Source organism: Bufo gargarizans, chromosome 2, assembly GCF_014858855.1.
Source record: "Bufo gargarizans isolate SCDJY-AF-19 chromosome 2, ASM1485885v1, whole genome shotgun sequence".
Classification (NCBI taxonomy): domain Eukaryota; kingdom Metazoa; phylum Chordata; class Amphibia; order Anura; family Bufonidae; genus Bufo; species Bufo gargarizans.
In genome coordinates this window covers 671,719,741-671,737,563 of record NC_058081.1, presented here as the reverse complement: position 1 = coordinate 671,737,563, position 17,823 = coordinate 671,719,741, and the positions used below count along the sequence as shown (strand labels likewise).

The 17,823-nt window shown below is 42.3% G+C and overlaps 1 long non-coding RNA gene across 2 annotated transcripts in view; it reads right to left on the bottom strand.

Moving 5' to 3' along the window:
- LOC122926932 overlaps positions 1 to 4,245 on the bottom strand; it is a 70,954-nt gene extending 66,709 nt beyond the window's left edge. The window contains exon 1 of one of the 2 annotated variants that reach the window (XR_006387735.1): positions 4,197 to 4,245. This is a non-coding gene — a long non-coding RNA (uncharacterized LOC122926932). The remainder of the gene's footprint in view (positions 1 to 4,196) is intronic. The other variant, XR_006387736.1, reaches the window with a different exon arrangement.
- Positions 4,246 to 17,823: the final 13,578 nt, after the last annotated feature.

Sequence of the window (17,823 nt, the reverse complement as noted above, 5' to 3'; positions counted from 1 at the left end):
ATATATGCCAATGGACTGTTGCAGTGGTGGCTGACGTGAAGCCTCATTCTCTGCTATGACATGCAGACTGATTCTCTGCTGACATGAAGCCAGATTGTCTGTTACGGGACCTCTCTCCTCTGCCTGTGTGCTGGGCCTAAATATATGCCAATGGACTGTTGCAGTGGTGGCTGACGTGAAGCCTCATTCTCTGCTATGACATGCAGACTAATTCTCTGCTGACATGAAGACAGATTCTCTGTTACGGGACCTCTCTCCTCTGCCTGTGTGTGTGCTGGGCCTAAATATATGCCAATGGACTGTTGCAGTGGTGGCTGACGTGAAGCCTCATTCTCTGCTATGACATGCAGACTGATTCTCTGCTGACATGAAGACAGATTCTCTGTTACGGGACCTCCCTCCTCTGCCTGTGTGCTGGGCCTAAATATATGCCAATGGACTGTTGCAGTGGTGGCTGACGTGAAGCCTCATTCTCTGCTATGACATGCAGACTGATTCTCTGCTGACATGAAGACAGATTCTCTGTTACGGGACCTCCCTCCTCTGCCTGGGTGCTGGGCCTAAATATATGCCAATGGACTGTTGCAGTGGTGGCTGACGTGAAGCCTTATTCTCTGCTATGGGACCTCTCTCCAATTGATTTTGGTTAATTTTTATTTATTTAATTTTTATTTTAATTCATTTCCCTATCCACATTTGTTTGCAGGGGATTTACCTACATGTTGCTGCCTTTTGCAGCCCTCTAGCTCTTTCCTGGGCTGTTTTACAGCCTTTTTAGTGCCGAAAAGTTCGGGTCCCCATTGACTTCAATGGGGTTCGGGTTCGGGACGAAGTTCGGATCGGGTTCGGATCCCGAACCCGAACATTTCCGGGATGTTCGGCCGAACTTCTCGAACCCGAACATCCAGGTGTTCGCTCAACTCTAGTCCTGAAGAAAGTAGAAAGAAGAGGAGATCTGCTACGCGATTAAGTGGATGGGGTGAGTTAAATTTGTTTATTATTTTTAACCCCTAAATGGACATTTTACTAAGCATTTTGTATTAAGAATGCTATTATTTTCCCTTATAACCATGTTATAAGGGAAAATAATAAAATCTATAGAACACCTAACCCAAACAGTTCGGGTTTGGGTCTGGGTACCAAACATGCCAATTTTTCTCACGCACGTGCAAAACGCATTAAAACGCTTTGCACTCGCGTGGAAAAATCGTGCATTTTCCCCAACGCACCCTCATCTTGTCCAGCCCATACGCATCTTGTCCGGCCTGTGTGAAAGAGGCCTAAGAGGCACTCTATGTCGCCACTTTAAGAGGCACTCTATGTCGCGCGTTCCCGTACATAGACTTTCAGGAACGCGCGACAATGGGCGTTCGCTTGTCTCTGTATGCGCGATTGTAAACGCCGGTACAATCGCGCATACAGAGCGCTCCATCGCAAACGCTCAGGTGTGAACCCAGCGTTAAGGCCACAAGGACGAACGTCAGTCAATAGAACTGAATTAATGACATTACAAACCTCTGACGATTGTATTCACATAAAATAAAACAATATTTATTAGAGTTAATAAAAAAAAAAAATAATCACAAAACAGATTGCAATACCTGGTTGGGTCCAGCTTGAACTGCTGTAGATGAGATACTAAATCTAGTCAAATAAAGAACTAGATGAAGCAAGATGTCCAGGGTGGCTGAACTGGTTGAAATACCTTTTTTTTAACGTGACTTAAGGAGACACACAGGTTGTTCCTCATTATAAATATACCAGTTCACTCTAGATTTACGTCACATCTACAGGTGAAACTCGAAAAACTAGAATATCCTGCAAAGGTTAATTCATTTCAGTAATGCAACTTAACCACTTAAGGACCCTGGGAATTTCCATTTTTGCGTTTTTGTTTTTCACCACCCGCCTTCCCATAGTCCTAACTTTTTTATTTTTCCATTCACATAGCCTTATAAGGGCTTATTTTTTGCCGGACAAGTTGTACTTTCTAAAAAATGTATTTTCTTGCGTTTTAATACTGAAAAATAAATTAAAACCTTTGAGGGGAAAAAAACATTTTTTTCATAACCATATTCTGACCCCTATAACTTTTTTGTAGCTATGTGTACGGGACGATCTGTTCTTTTCAGTGATACCAATTTTAAGTGTGTGCGACTTTTTGATCACTTTTTATAAAAAAAATGATTGGGTAGTTGAAGTGACCAAAAATAGCAAATTTTATTTTTTCCCTGCTACGCCATTTGCCGTATGCCATTAATATTGTTATATTTTATTATTATGGGCATTTTCGCCCGCGCCGATGCCAATGATGTTTATTTTTTTATTGGTTAAGTATTTTTATTTTAAGGAAAGGGGGGTGATTTAATCTTTTTTAGTTTTTTTTTAAAAATATATTTGTAAAAACTTTTTTTATGTCACTATACAATAACAATGCAATCTTTCGATTGCCCATAGTATTCAATGATAGACTTCATTTGCACTATATCAATAGAAGGCTGCCACCTAGTGGCCTGTATTGATATATACATCTAATTGACTCTGAAGCCTGCTTGAGGCTTCGGTCAATTAGCTCAAGGTAACAGGTCCCCCAATCTCAGCCGTGGAACGCTGTTACCGGACCGGAAGCGCGCGACTTCCGTTTCCGGTCAGCGCAGATGCCGTGGTCACATTTGACCACGGCATCTGAAAGGTAAGATGTATGCGATCAGCCTCATGGCTGATTGCATACATGTGAAGCGGGTCTCTGCTATTAAAAATAGCAGAAACCCCATTGCTAAGGCGCCCACTGCATGTGCGAGCGGGCGCCATGTTTATCGATCGGACCCATGACGTACAGCTATGTTATGGACCCTTAAAGGGTTAAAAGGAGTTGCATTAATGCAACTTAAAATTAGAATATTGTGAAAAGGTTCAATATTCTAGACCCAAAGTGTCACCCTCTAGTCAGCTATTTAATCCATACCCCCTGAGCAAAGGGTACCTGAGATTGTGACTTTGGGGTTTTCATAAGCTGTAAGCCATAATCATCCAAATTATAACAAATAAAGGCTTGAAATATCTTGCTTTGCATGTAATGAGCCTCTCTCATATATAAGTTTCACCTTTTAAGTTGATTACTGAAATAAATGAACTTTGCACGATATTCTAATTTTTGAGTTTTACCTGTACTAGTTTAATTCTTTGTAGAAGAAAGGTCATTGTATTACCAAATACATGATGTTTTGCTTACAGGAAACCTATGTAGATGTTGGACCAGCAATGGTCTGAAGTACCTGCAAAATGTTCCAGCATGAAACACTTTAAAGAGCAACTATCAGCATGAACAACCCTTTTCAACCATGCATATTGCCTGGTAGGGTTGATCATGCTGGATAAACTATACCTTAGTTATTTCTGTAAGAAGAATAACTCCCAAGATATCTGCTTTTGTAGTAATATGCAAATTAACTTGTTGAAGCATCAAGGGGGCTGGCTGGAGGCCTTGGAGCACTGTTTTTTTAATACCCCTCTTCTCTAGGCACTCCCCATCCCATCTTCCCTTGATTGATAGGGCTCATCTACGGTAGTCCTGTATTCTCGCACCTGCACCGTGGCTCAGTGACTCGTTGCTTGCGTACTCAGTCTGCTGCTGCTTCCTGAGCAGTGCAGAGCCCAACTGTGTCGATAATGCAAAACTACACCTGTAAGGGCAACTAAGTCAGTATTCCTTTACACCAGTTTTTATATGTTCCCCACACTTTGTCGGCTCTACTTTCCTGCATGCCCAGGAGCTGCACATGCACAGAAGAATGATACAAGCAAAGTGCAGTTGGAAGAAGAAGAAGAAGAAAATCCCTTTATTGTCCCTCAGTGAGGAAATTTTGGCATAACAGCAGCAATCACATTCACAACAGGAGAAAAAAATAAGAGTAATTAGAAATTAAAGAGTAAAATACAAGAAAAACATAACAGAATTTACTTAAAAAATTCACTACTGGGTTTCTGGGAACAGTGGTGGCTATAAATCCTAACCGCTGCTGGGAGGAAGGACCTCCGATAACGTTGGGACAAAAGACTTAGATAACAAGGGAGCATGGCTTTAAGAGGTCTTTTAGTAAGTTGACAATATTTAAGCTTCTAACACATTTGACAAAATTATATATATTAAAAAAAAAAAAAACTATCCCCCTTATGAGGACAGAATGGTTACTCACATCAGAGTGAAAAAATGCCCTTATAACAGAGGCTTCTAGTTCATATTCTTTTTTCTTCTGTATGACATGGCAGAAGTCTTATAAGGCACTATTTATAACATGCCAGGAGGTAAGTAACAGTACCACACACACCGCTATTTCCTGCCTTGTAGGCACCTAAGGGAACAATAGGATTAAATATTAACAACAGGTTGAAATACAACATTCCAATGATCATTTATAAGTGTGTTTATTTCCTAATGTATGCCTGCTCACCGCTATAAACATTCCTTGTCTCACCAATTGTGCTTTATTTTTGCTGTTCAGACAACCTTGTGACAGGTTTATATGAGCAAAAAAAGAAGGTTAAAGGCAGGGGCATTGCAAGGGTCTCAAAAGAACTGGGGCCCAAGCACCAATGCATATGGCCCAATTTTCTAAGTCAACCAACCGACCCCTAAGCCTGCTATAGCTATACAGTAGAACGTACCTCTCACATCCAGTTTCTCCCAGGTGACGTCTCCTCTGATGTACAGTACAGACCAAAAGTTTGGACACACCTTCTCATTAAAAGAGTTTTCTTTATTTTCATGACTATGAAAATTGTAGATTCACACTGAAGGCATCAAAACTATAAATTAACACATGTGGAATTATATACATAACAAAAAAGTGTGAAACAACTGAAAATATGTCATATTCTAGGTTCTTCAAAGTAGATACCTTTTGCTTTGATTACTGCTTTGCACACTCTTGGCATTCTCTTGATGAGCTTCAAGAGGTAGTCACCTGAAATGGTTTTCACTTCACAGGTGTGCCCTGTCAGGTTTAATAAGTGGGATTTCTTGCCTTATAAATGGGGTTGGGACCATCAGTTGCGTTGTGGAGAAGTCAGGTGGATAGTCCTACTGAATAGTCATTACTTTAAGAAATGAAGGTCAGTCAGTCCCAAAAATTGGGAAAACTTTGAAAGTGTCCCCAAGTGCAGTCACAAAAACCTTCAAGCGCTACAAATAAACTGGCTCACATGCGGACCGCCCCAGGAAAGGAAGACCAAGAGTCACCTCTGCTGCCGAGGATAAGGTTATCCGAGTCACCAGCCTCAGAAATCGCAGGTTAACAGCAGCTGAGATTAGAGACCAGGTCAATGCCACACAGAGTTCTAGCAGCAGACACATCTCTAGAACAACTGTTAAGAGGAGACTGTGTGAATCAGGCCTTCATGGTAGAATATCTGCTAGGAAACCACTGCTAAGGACAGGCAACAAGCAGAAGAGACTTGTTTGGGCTAAAGAACACAAGGAATTGACATTAGACCAGTGGAAATCTGTGCTTTGGTCTGATGAGTCCAAATTTAAGATCTTTGGTTCCAACCACCGTTTCTTTGTGCGACGCAGAAAAGGTGAACGGATAGACTCTACATGCCTGGTTCCCACCGTGAAGCATGGAGGAGGAGGTGTGATGGTGTGGGGGTGCTTTGCTGGTGACACTGTTGGGTATTTATTCAAAATTGAAGGCATACTGAACCAGCATGGCTACCACAGCATCTTGCAGCGGCATGCTATTCCATTTGCGTTTAGTTGGACCATCATTTATTTTTCAACAGGACAATGACCCCAAACACACCTCCAGGCTGTGTAAGGGCTATTTGACCATGAAGGAGAGTGATGGGGTGCTGCGCCACATGACCTGGCCTCCACAGTCACCGGACCTGAACCCAATCGAGATGGTTTGGGGTGAGCTGGACCGCAGAGTGAAGGCAAAGGGCCAACAAGTGCTAAGCATCTCTGGGAACTCCTTCAAGACTGTTGGAAGACCATTTCAGGTGACTACCTCTTGAAGCTCATCAAGAGAATGCCAAGAGTGTGCAAAGCAGTAATCAAAGCAAAAGGTGGCTACTTTGAAAAACCTAGAATATTACATATTTTCAGTTGTTTCACCCTTTTTTGTTATGTAGATAATTCTACATGTGTTATTTCATAGTTTTGATGCCTTCAGTGTGAATCTACAATTTTCATAGTCATGAAAATAAAGAAAACTCTTTAAATGAGAAGGTGTGTCCAAACTTTTGGTCTGTACTGTAGATCTTCTCTGTCATCATCTTCTCCATTCCGTCCAGACAACTTCTCTCAGCCGCACCTCGTCTCTACAGAGTGTGATACACAGACATCTTAGCTTCCTCATTTTTCTCTACCCCCAAATACTATCCCGAAGAAAATGAGTGCCCCCCATAGTAATAGTGTTCCTCATAGTCCCACCAATAGTAATTTCCTTCTAGAATGCCCTTATTAGTAATACTGCCCCCTACAGTGCCCCCAACTGTGATAATGCTCCCCAAGAGTGCCCCCATTAGTTGAAGAGCCCTCCAGTATTAATAATGCCCTTACAGAGCCCCTAGTAGAAATAAGGCCCTCCTATTGTCCCCCCAGTAGTAATAAAGCTATCTACTGACCCCTCAGTATTAATAAGACCCCCCCCCACAGTACCACCAGTATTTATAATGCCCCCTACTGTTATAATGCTCACCCTGAAGTGCTCCAGCATTTATATCGCCTCCTACTGTTATAATGCTCACCCTGAAGCCCTCCCAGTTTGTATAATGCCCCCTGCAGTACCTCCATAGTTCTCCTCCATAGACTGCCATGTAAATACCATTACACCATCTCTCCAGCCACCTCCAATATGCAGTCCCATGTAAATCACATTACCCCTCAACATTCAGTCCCATGTAAATAATATCACTCCCTCCCACCGCTGCCTTCAACATATAGTCCCATGTAAATAAAATCACCCTGCCCCAGCCACCTCAAACATGCATTCCCATGTAAATAACATCACTCCCTCAACTTTCAGTCCCATGTAAATAACATCACTCCACCCCACTGTTCCATGTAAATAACTTCCCTTCTTTCAGCCCTAACATACAGTCCAAATTAAATAACTACAACTCCCAACATTGTTCTGCCTCTCACACTGAGTAATCTACCCCTTCACTTACCTCTCCTCATGTAGCATACCTAACCACAGCTTCTTCCCAGGACTTCACTGCTGAGCCCTCCTCTCCTGCTCTAGTCACATGACGGTGACATAATCGCAGGTCCTTTTCAGCTACTGCATTTAGCACTGATGTGTCACGGCTGTTTAAGGGTAACCAGAGCATACACAGTAAGAAGAGCTACTGACCGGACCCAAACTAGGGAAGAGAAAGGGTGACCCCTGTCAGACCCTCAACATTCTCCCTATGCTGCTAAAGCACATGCCCGGATCCAAATGGTGGAACGAGGCATGCCCGTGTACCTTAGACTGATGAGCCCTGTAACCCCTACAATAGTGGAAGGGGCACGGCCACCGATGCCCCGCTCAGAATATGGAGGGAACCGTGGCCACCTCAGATCCAGTCAGGAAATCACCAGGTACACAACAAAGTCTGCACACTTAGCTGATGGAGCTGTAGCCGCAGAGAAGACGGATCCAAGGGCCGCTGGCAATATCCGGAGTGCTTGCAGCAGCAGAACACAGGTCCAGAGAACTAGTAGCTTAAGAAGTGAATATACTCAAGGCAGAGCTACAACTGAAAAGAGAAGTATAATCCACGCTCTGCAATAGGAGGAGGGGTGATTTAAAGGCAGGGAAATCAAATGCAGGAGAGACAGCTGGGAGTAAAGACCTCATCACAGGGGCGGAGAAACAGAACAGTGAGAACACCTCCAAACTCTAAGTGACATCATCACAGGGGTGGAGACACAGAGCTGTGAGAACGTCTCAAAGCTCTGGTAGTGACATGATGTCATCATAGGTAGAGTTGATCGGACACCTGGATGTTCGGGTTCGACGGGTTCAGCCGAACTTCACAAAAAACTTTGTGTTCGGGACCTGAACTTGACCCGAACTATACCCCGAACCCAAACCCCATTGAAGTCAATGGGGACCCGAACTTTTGAGCACTAAAATGCCTCTAAAAATGTCCCAGAAAAAGCTAGAGGGCTGCAAATGCCAGAAAAATGTGGTTAAGAGCATGGCAAGTGCTCTGCAAACAAATGTGGATAGGGAAATTACTTTAAATAACATAAAATGCATAAAAATTAAAAATAATAATCTTGATCTAGGAGGACGAGGTTCATATGGAGTAGGAAGTTGAGGAGGCAGTGGATGTGGCGGTGTAGGTGGAAACGGCGGTGGAGGAGGAAGAGGTAGCCTACACAGATTTTTGGTTTTACATTTTTTTTATTTTTTTTTATTAGGGTACACCCCAAAACATTGGGAAATATAGCCTGTGATAACCTCCTCCAGTCATGCTAAACACACGTTCAGACAATACACTGGATGCAGGGCAGGCCAGCACCTCCAAGGCGTAAAGGACAAGTTCAGGCCATGTGCCCAATTTGGAGACCGAGAAGTTGCAAGGGGCAGAACTATCAGTCAGTTTGTGTAGGCGTATTCAAAAATACAGCCCCACCATGTCGCACGTCCCCGTGATGTTCATGATCCAATTGGATATCTGCTCTATCAAATTTTGATGTTCTTTCTGCGCCTACCATGTTGATCACGGTTAGCGGGGAATCAGGGTTCCACCCCAGAGAGGGAGCATGAGAAAGAGAGACCACATCCAAGGGAGATCAATGCATGAAATTTAATTATGACTGAGCAGAAATATGGGAGAAGCTATTAAAACTGAAGAATTGAAGGAAAGGAGGGGGCGCGCGGCAATTACCCAATCCCGACTCAGGGAGGTAGTGACAATACAGTACTCTTAAGATGCCCTGTTATTGGAATGATTAATAAAAAAATTATAGGGAATGTCACTGTGGTATTTTGGATTTGGAAACATTAGTCAGGAGAGGCCCTGCTGCCGCTTTGTTGACTCTAGATAACTTCTGCCTGTTCGCACGTCCCTGTGATGTCCACCATCCATTTTGATATCTTCTCTATCAACTTTCTATGTCCTTTTCTGAGCCTACCATGTTGATCACGGTTATCGGAGAATCAGGGTTCCACGCCGGAGAGGGAGCGCGAGAAAGAGAGACCACATCCAAGGGAGATAAATGGATGAAATTTTATTTTGATCGAGCGGAAATATGGGAAAAGTTATTGAAGTGCAAATGTAGGATAAATTATTGAAACGCAAATGTGGGACAAATTACGAAAGCGCAAATGTGGGACAACTTGTTAAAGTTTAAGCATTGAATGAAAGGAGGTGGCGCACATCGATTAAAGAAGAATTTTTTGAAATGTTATTCCCTGTCTCCTATGCAGAGCAGGGGTTTCTATAAGACAAAATTTGTAAAATGTCACCTGACAATGTAACAGATGATTTTTTGAAACGTATGTTCCTGCCACCTATGCAGAGGTGCCACCATGACGTCCACCATCCATTTGGATATCTTTTCTATCAAATTTAGATGTTCTTTTCTGAGCCTACCATGTTGATCACGGTTATCGGCGAATCAGGGTTCCACATCGGAGAGGGAGTGTGAAAAAGAGAGACCACATCCAAGGGAGATAAATGGATGAAATTTTATTTTGATCGAGCGGAAATATTGGAAAAGTTATTGAAGCGCAAACGTGGGACAAATTATCTAAGCGCAAATGTGGGACAAATTATCTAAGCGCAAATGTGGGACAAATTATTGAAGGGCAAATGTGGGACAAATTATTAAAGCACAAATGTGGGACAAATTATTGAAGCGCAAATGTGGGACAACTTGTTAAAGTTTAAGCATTGAATGAAAGGAGGTGGCGCGCATCAATTAAGGAACAATTTCTGAAATTGTATTCCCTGTCACTAATGCAGAGCAGGGGTTTATTCACGTCCAAAATTGTAAAATGTCAACCCAAGAATGTAACCGAAAAATTTGTGGAATTTATTAACCCGTCTACTTGGTAGAGCAGGGGTCTATGACAGAAAAAAATTGTTTAATGTCACCCAAAAATGTAAAAGAGAAATTAGTGAAATGTATTAAGCTGTAGAAGAGGGGTATATTACACCCAAAAATTGGTGAATTTCACCCAAAAATTTAACAGACAAATTTGTGATTTTTTTTTAACCTGTCTACTAGCTATAGCTGTGGTGTATCACACCCAAAAATTGGTGATTTTCACCCGAAAATGTACAGTAACAGACAAATTAGTGAATTTTTTTTACCTACTAGGTAGAGCAGTGGTATATCACACCCAAAAATTGAATTTCACCTGAAAATGTAACAGACAAATTAGTGTTTTTTTTTAACCTCTTTACTAGGTATAGCAGTGGCACATCACACCTACAAATTAATGAATTTCACCCAAAAATGTAACAAACAAATTTGTGAATTTTTTTAACCTGTCTACTAGGTATAGCAGTGGTATATCACACCCAAAAATTGGTGAATTTCACCCAAAAAATTAACAGACAAAGTAGTGAAATACATAAAATAAAATACGTACAAATAAAAATAAAAATAAAGATTTATGAGGTGGAGGTCCATATGAAGTAGAAGTTTGAGGAGCCAACACTGGTTTTAATTTTTATTTTTTATAAATTAGGGTACACTCCAAATGAGTGTGAAATATCCAAAATACAAGAATGAGCAATTGCGCTGTAGTATAACAATGGCTGGTTAAGGCTGGCATACATGTCTATTCTGCACAAGGTACGGACAAGTCCTGTTGGATCCTTGCCTGGTTCATTTTAATGAACATGAACTTGTCAACATTGGCTGTGGACATCAGGCTGCGCATGTCTGTGATGATGCCCCCTGCCGTGCTAAACACACGTTTAGATAAAACACTGGCTACAGGGCAGGCCAGCACCTCCAAGGCGTAAAGGGCAAGCTCAGGCCATGTGCCCAATTTGGAGACAAAGAAGTTGAAGGGGGCAGACCCGTCACTCAGTACATGTAGGCGTGTGCACACATACTGCTCCACCATGTTGGTGAAATGCTGCCTCCTGCTAAGACATTCCATATCAGCTGGTGGTGCTGGTTGTTGTAGCGTGCTGACAAAGCTTTTCCACATTTCGGCCATGCTAACCCTGCCTTCTGAGGTGCTGGCGGTGCCCCAGCTGCGTTGGCGACCTCTCCCTCCTCCTCTGCCTTCGCCTTGTGCTTCCACTGTGCCCCCACGTCTACCAGCATGCGCTTGTACTCGCGCATCTTACGATCACGCTCCAGAGAAGAAATTAAGGACGGTACGTTGTTCTTGTAATGGGGATCCAGCAGCGTGGCAACCCAGTAATCAGCACAAGTTAGAATGTGGGCAACTCGGCGGTCGTTGCTGAGACACTGCAGCATGTAATCGCTCATGTATGCAAGGCTGCCCAAAGGCAACGAAAAGCTGTCCTCTGTGGGAGGTGTATCGTCTGTGTCCAATGTATCCCCCCAGCCACGCACCAGTGATGGCCGATAGCTGGTCTGGGTGCCACCCTGCTGTGAACAAGGTTCCTCCTCCTCCATCTCCTCCTCCTCATCCTGCCACAGTAATATAACCACAGTATCTAAAGTGTGTATCTTACACGTACAGATCCAGACTAGGCCGCTATTTAAGTATTTAAGTTTTTTGCCCAAAATTGTTGTATTTCAAATAACAGAATAGAAACACAGTATCTATAGTGTGTATCTCACAATGACAGCAAAGGCTGCAAAATTACGTTTTTTGCTTAAAATGGGTGTTTGTTTAATAACAGAATATGACAGCAGTATATAACCCTTGAATTTCACATGTGCAGATGCAACAAGTGCTGGAAAATAGTGTATTTTGCCCAAAAAGGGTGTTTTTAACCACCTCAGCCCACCTAGCTTAAACCCCCTTAATGACCAGACCACTTTTTACAATTCTGCACTACACTACTTTCACGGTTTATTGCTCGGTCATACAACTTACCACCGAAATTAATTTTACCTCCTTTTCTTCTCACTAATAAAGCTTTCATTTGGTGGTATTTCATTGCTGCTGACATTTTTGCTTTTTTTTTTATATTAATTAAAATTGACCGAAAGTTTTGCAAAACAATGTCATTTTTCACTTTCTGTTTGAATTTTTTTTTAAAAAAAAACTACATTTCTATATACATTTTTCTCGAAATGTATTGTTCTTCATGTCTTTGATTAAAAAAAATGCAATAAGTGTATATTTATTGGTTTGGGTAAGTTATAGCGTTTACAAACTATGGTGCAAAAAAAATTAATTTACGCACTTTGACTTTCTGAGCACCAGTCATGTTTCCTGAGGTTCTACAATGCCCAGACAGTAGAAACACCCCACAAATGACCCCATTTTGGAAATTAGACACCCTAAGGTATTCGCTGATGGGCATAGTGAGTTCATGGAAGTTACAAAAAATACAATTTTACATGAACTCGCCATGCCCCTCACGGAATACCTTGGGGTGTCTTCTTTCTAAAATGGTGTCACTTGTGGGTATTTATACTGCCCTGGCATTTTAGGGGCCCTAAAGCATGAGAAGTAGTTTGGAATCCAAATGCGTATAAATGCCCTGTGAAATCCTAAAGGTACTCATTGGAATTTGGGCCCCTTTGCGCATCTTGGCTGCAAAATCGCCGTACTCAGGAGAAGTAGGGCAATGTGTTTTGAGGTGTATTTTTACATATACCCATACTGTGTGTGAGAAATATCTCTGTAAATGACAACTTTTTACATTTTTTTATACAAAGCTGTCAATTTACAGAGTGTCTTCATTCCAAAATAGGGTCACTTGTGGGGTATTTATACTGACCTGGCATTTTAGGGGACCTAAAGCGTGAGAAGTAGTTTGGAATCCAAATGCGTAAAAAATGCCCTGTGAAATCGTAAAGGTACTCATTGGAATTTGGGCCCCTTTGCGCACCTAGGCTGCAAAAAAGTGTCACACATGTGGTATCGCCATACTCAGAAGAAGTAGGGCAATGTGTTTTGGGGTGTATTTTTACATGCTGGGTGAGATAAATATCTCTGTAAAAGACAAGTTTTTCAATTTTTTTATACAAAGTTGTCATTTTACAGAGATATTTCTCTCACCCAGCATGGGTATATGTAAAAATACACCACAAAACACATTGCCCTACTTCTCCTGAGTACGGCGATACCACATGTGTGACACTTTTTTGCAGCCTATGTGCACAAAGGGGCCCAAATTCCAATGAGTATTATTAGGATTTTACAGGGCATTTTTTACGCATTTGGATTCCAAACTACTTCTCACGCTTTAGGGCCTCTAAAATGCCAGGGCAGTATAAATACCCCACAAGTGATCCCATTTTGGAAAGAAGACACCCCAAGGTATTCCGTGAGGGGCATGGCTAGTTCCTCTAATATTTTTTTTTTTTTGGCACAAGTTAGCTGAAATTTTTTTTTTTTTCATATTTTTTTTCTTACAAAGTCTCATATTCCACTAACTTGTGACAAAAAATAAAATTTTACATCAACTCACCATGCCCCTCACGGAATACCTTGGGGTGTCTTCTTTCTAAAATGGTGTCACTTATGGGGTATTTATACTGCCCTGGCATTTTAGGGGCCCTAAAGCGTGAGAAGTAGTTTGGAATCCAAATGCGTAAAAATGCCCTGTGAAAATGCCCTTTGCACATCTTGGCTGCAAAATCGCCATACTCAGGAGAAGTAGGGCAATGTGTTTTGGGGTGTATTTTTACATATACCCATACTGTGTGTGAGAAATATCTTTACATTTTTTTATACAAAGTTGTCAATTTACAGAGATATTTATCTCACCCAGCATGGGCATATTTATCCAATATGCGTGAAATGCTCACAAAAAATGTCTTAATTCTTCCACCAGCCCAAGAATAGATTAACACACGGTGGAGCACAAACAGTCTCGATCACTGTCCCTCTGAACTCGTGTTAAAACCTGTTCCCAAAAATGAAATAATTGTGTTGCAAGGTAAATCGTAATATCTATTACAAACTGATTGTGTGGCTTCATGCGTCTTCCCAATATCTAAATATATTCTCACAGTTAGCTTCTAACATACTACAACGTGTGCAAGGACTCAGTGGCCTATTTATTAGGCTTTTTACCCCACTTATGTGGCTTATAAATATTGCAAATTATGGTGATTGCACTTCTTATTTGTTGTATAATGTGTGATTTTTCACAGTTCTTACCACTTTTGAAAGGTGGCAAGAAAAGTTGACTGGCCTTAGCGGGTGAGGCATGACCTCCAGTAGATGAATTTTTGCCAAGCACTAAAATTGAAATTCCCATCTTGGACATTGTGAGCATATTGCTAGGATATGCCCCCAATGTCTGGGACCTGCACACTGTAATGCCGCCGACGCGACGGCCTTTTGTTCGTCTGCCGCGGTCCTTGCGTTCCACCGTGGAACGCGGAAGACGCGCGAACTCCAGGTTGTGACGCGGCGGCTGCGTTCCACGGTGGAACGCGGAAGTCATCCGGACCAATCAGAGGGTCCTATTGCACTTCCTGGTTCTATTTAAAGGGGCTGGTGAGGCGGCATGGCGTGCTGTGATTGTTGTCGGTACGCCTGCTGCCTCACCACCTGTGTATGGGACCTCCAGAAACCGAACCTTGCACGTCTCCCCCACTGTCATCTGGGAGACGGATCCGCACCGCAATCGGGCCCGCTCCAGTTACCCCGCTGCCATCCGGAAGACGGATCCGCTTAGTAACCGGACCCTTCTCATTTCCTCGCTACCATCTGGAAGACGGATCCGCTCTGTCCTGAAACTGCAGTCTCCTTGGGAGTCTCCACCATCGCATAGCCGCTGCCAATCGCAAGTACCCTTTCTGTGAGAGAGCACCTCTCCTTACTTACATGCAGGCTGAGATAACTGTGTAGGTCTCTTACTGAGTGGCCCCTGTTAACCCCGCGACAGCTACCGCATTCTAGTATTCTAACACCTACCCGCAGTCTATGAAGCAATAGTACTGTGCCGACCAGAGTTGTTTTCTCCTGATCACGTGATGGTAGAATCTCAAACTCACCGTTGAGGTTGTGAGTGACGCCTGAGATTCATATCTGATTGATCCTAATAAATCCGCAGTTGAGATCCACTGTTGAAAAAATTGCAGGCGTGACACACCTATACTTAGAACAGAGTCTGCAAAGTGCAGGATGGTGCACCACACATGCACAACATTGCTCCATTCATTCCTACGGGAGTGCCAAAGTGCCAGCGCTCGGCTATTTCTGTAAGCCCCATAGAAGTGAATGGAGTGTTGGCTGCACTTGTGTGGTGCACTTCCCATTCATTACAATGGGATTTCCGAAAATAGACAAGTGCGATGCTTGGCTATTTTCCGCGCTCCCATAGGAATGGTGTGGCGCACCATCCTGAACTTTGTGGGCTCCATTCTAAGTATAGGTGTTGGTCCCTGAGGTGGGATCAACACCTATCAGACATTGGAGGTATATCCTAACAATATGCTCTCAATGTCCAAGATGGGAGATGGGAATACCCTTTTACCTGACATAGTTTGGAATCTCTGGTATACAGGTTACCAAATACATTCAGGCTCACTGTGTTTGGAATAGCCATCAATGTATGAGTGTCATCCAGATTGATTCTACAATATGGGATGTGAGGGCTCCACAGCCGTATGCAAAGGAAATTGCCTTTCTAAAACATTCATCAATTCTACACAGATAAAATGGAAATATTAACTGGTTCATGTGCCGAATAGTCTGAACTTTCAGGACCACACACTATTTAGCCATTTTTTAGTGCGTGTTAGTTTCATGACTACATCCGTTATTTTATTTTTTTTAGCTATCAGTGTGATTTTTGTTGTGTTTTTATTGAATAGTGCAAGTTTCTTTTATCCTTTTTTTTTTACACATTTTTTTACGTTTATAGATTAAAATAATGTTTTTGCTGATAATATATTGTTGACCTAAAATAGACATTTTATTACTGTTAGCCGTTGTCTACAGTAAATTTTTAGATATTACATTCAATTTGTGGTAACTGGGTCAGGCTAGCAGTACAGCAGCCATTGGTAAGGAGAGCATTTTTGGGGGCCTTTTCATGTGTATTTATTATTTATTTATTGTACTTTTATTTATTTTTATGGACTTTCCCTCAAAGATCAGGAGAGAACATACAATAGATGTAAATGAAAAGTGGTGTAGTTGCCCATAGCAACCAATCAGATTCCACCTTTTTACTTTCCAAAGGAATTCTGAAAAAAGTTTCGGTGGAATCTGATTGCTTGCTATTGGAAACTAAGACAGTTTTCCTTTACATCAGTTTGATAAATCTCCTCCTATGTGATTATAACTGTTATAGTGATTATGTGCTTTGTTTTCAAGGGTGAATTGTATTTGCTACATTTTTCCTAAACATTACAGGTCCTGTTCCCCACGAGTCACAGAGTCTGACCGGCACAATATTGGATAATGTATAGCCTAAAATTTATGTAAGAGAACCACAGTGCTTTACAGGATAGGCCAACAATATCAGTTCGGTAGGGGCCAACTTTCAGCACTAACGTTGATCCAAAAAGTACAGTATACTGTATGTTGTAAGTCTAGCGCTTAGCTATAATATAAGACTAACCTTATTACATAATTATAATCCAATGTTCTGCCTCTACAAAGTAAACACTGAACAGGTAGATACCGTAGCTCAATGATTTTACATTGGAGAAAGTAACCTGTCCTAGAATGTAAGCAGGACTGGTTGCCACCACTTGCAGACCTGCCTAGTGGGGTTGAGGGGGCAATGCCTGACCACACATTGCACTGCTCTACAATAGATGGTATTGATGCAATCCTGCCTATGATATGCCATCATGGCTGAACGAGCTTGACAGGAATGCTTTTCAATATGCAGTATATGTAAGTGCCAGAGCATGGAGTGTAGTGATGCCAAGCTCTGCAAGGCAACTAGTCCTGCTCCCATTAAAGAACAGATTGTTAGCAGACATTTTATATTTTTTCTAAAATGATTATGTGTGGACCTAATGCCTGAGGTGATAAAATACTGTAGGTGGTCCTTCAAATGTGGAGAAAGCCTTATGCACCATGAGTGTAAAATTGCACTTGGCTGTGACAAGCCGATTTGTCTGGTAAAGAACCTTGACAAGGTGAAGACCATTAGGGTGCTGGGTACTGACTGGATGGATACTGGATGTTACTATAGAGTGTGCAGAGTTTGTAGATGCACCTGGTCCCTCATGCCATCCTTGAATGATAGAATACTTTCAACTTTTGAAAATATATTTTTGCAGACTTTAAAGGGGTTCTCAGGGGCTTAACCTTTTATTGGGTATTAAAATCTAACCTGTGGAGGTAAGATTATTGGACCCATACTTACCTTCCAGAGTGCAGCCGTTCTTGAGATCTGCCTCCTGGTCACTTGGTCCCTCCAGATGGCTTTTCTTTGCTTCTGGCCGAAGTCCGTCTTCTTATCTTCTCTTCCTTTCTTGAGCAGGAGATAGATCGTCATGAGTGACGTCACCGCCTCCTGCTGAAGAAAGCGCAGGGCGGTTGTCTTCACTCACCACACAAGCGCACTATGCTGAATGCTAGTGCACATGAGCGGGATAGCCGGCCGCTGAATGGTACTAGGGGGCACTGGATGGCACAAGGGGGCACTGGCTGACAAATAGGGGGCATTGGATGGTACTGGGGACACTGGATGGCACAAGGGGGCACTGGATGTCACTGTTATGGGGGCACTGTGGATGTC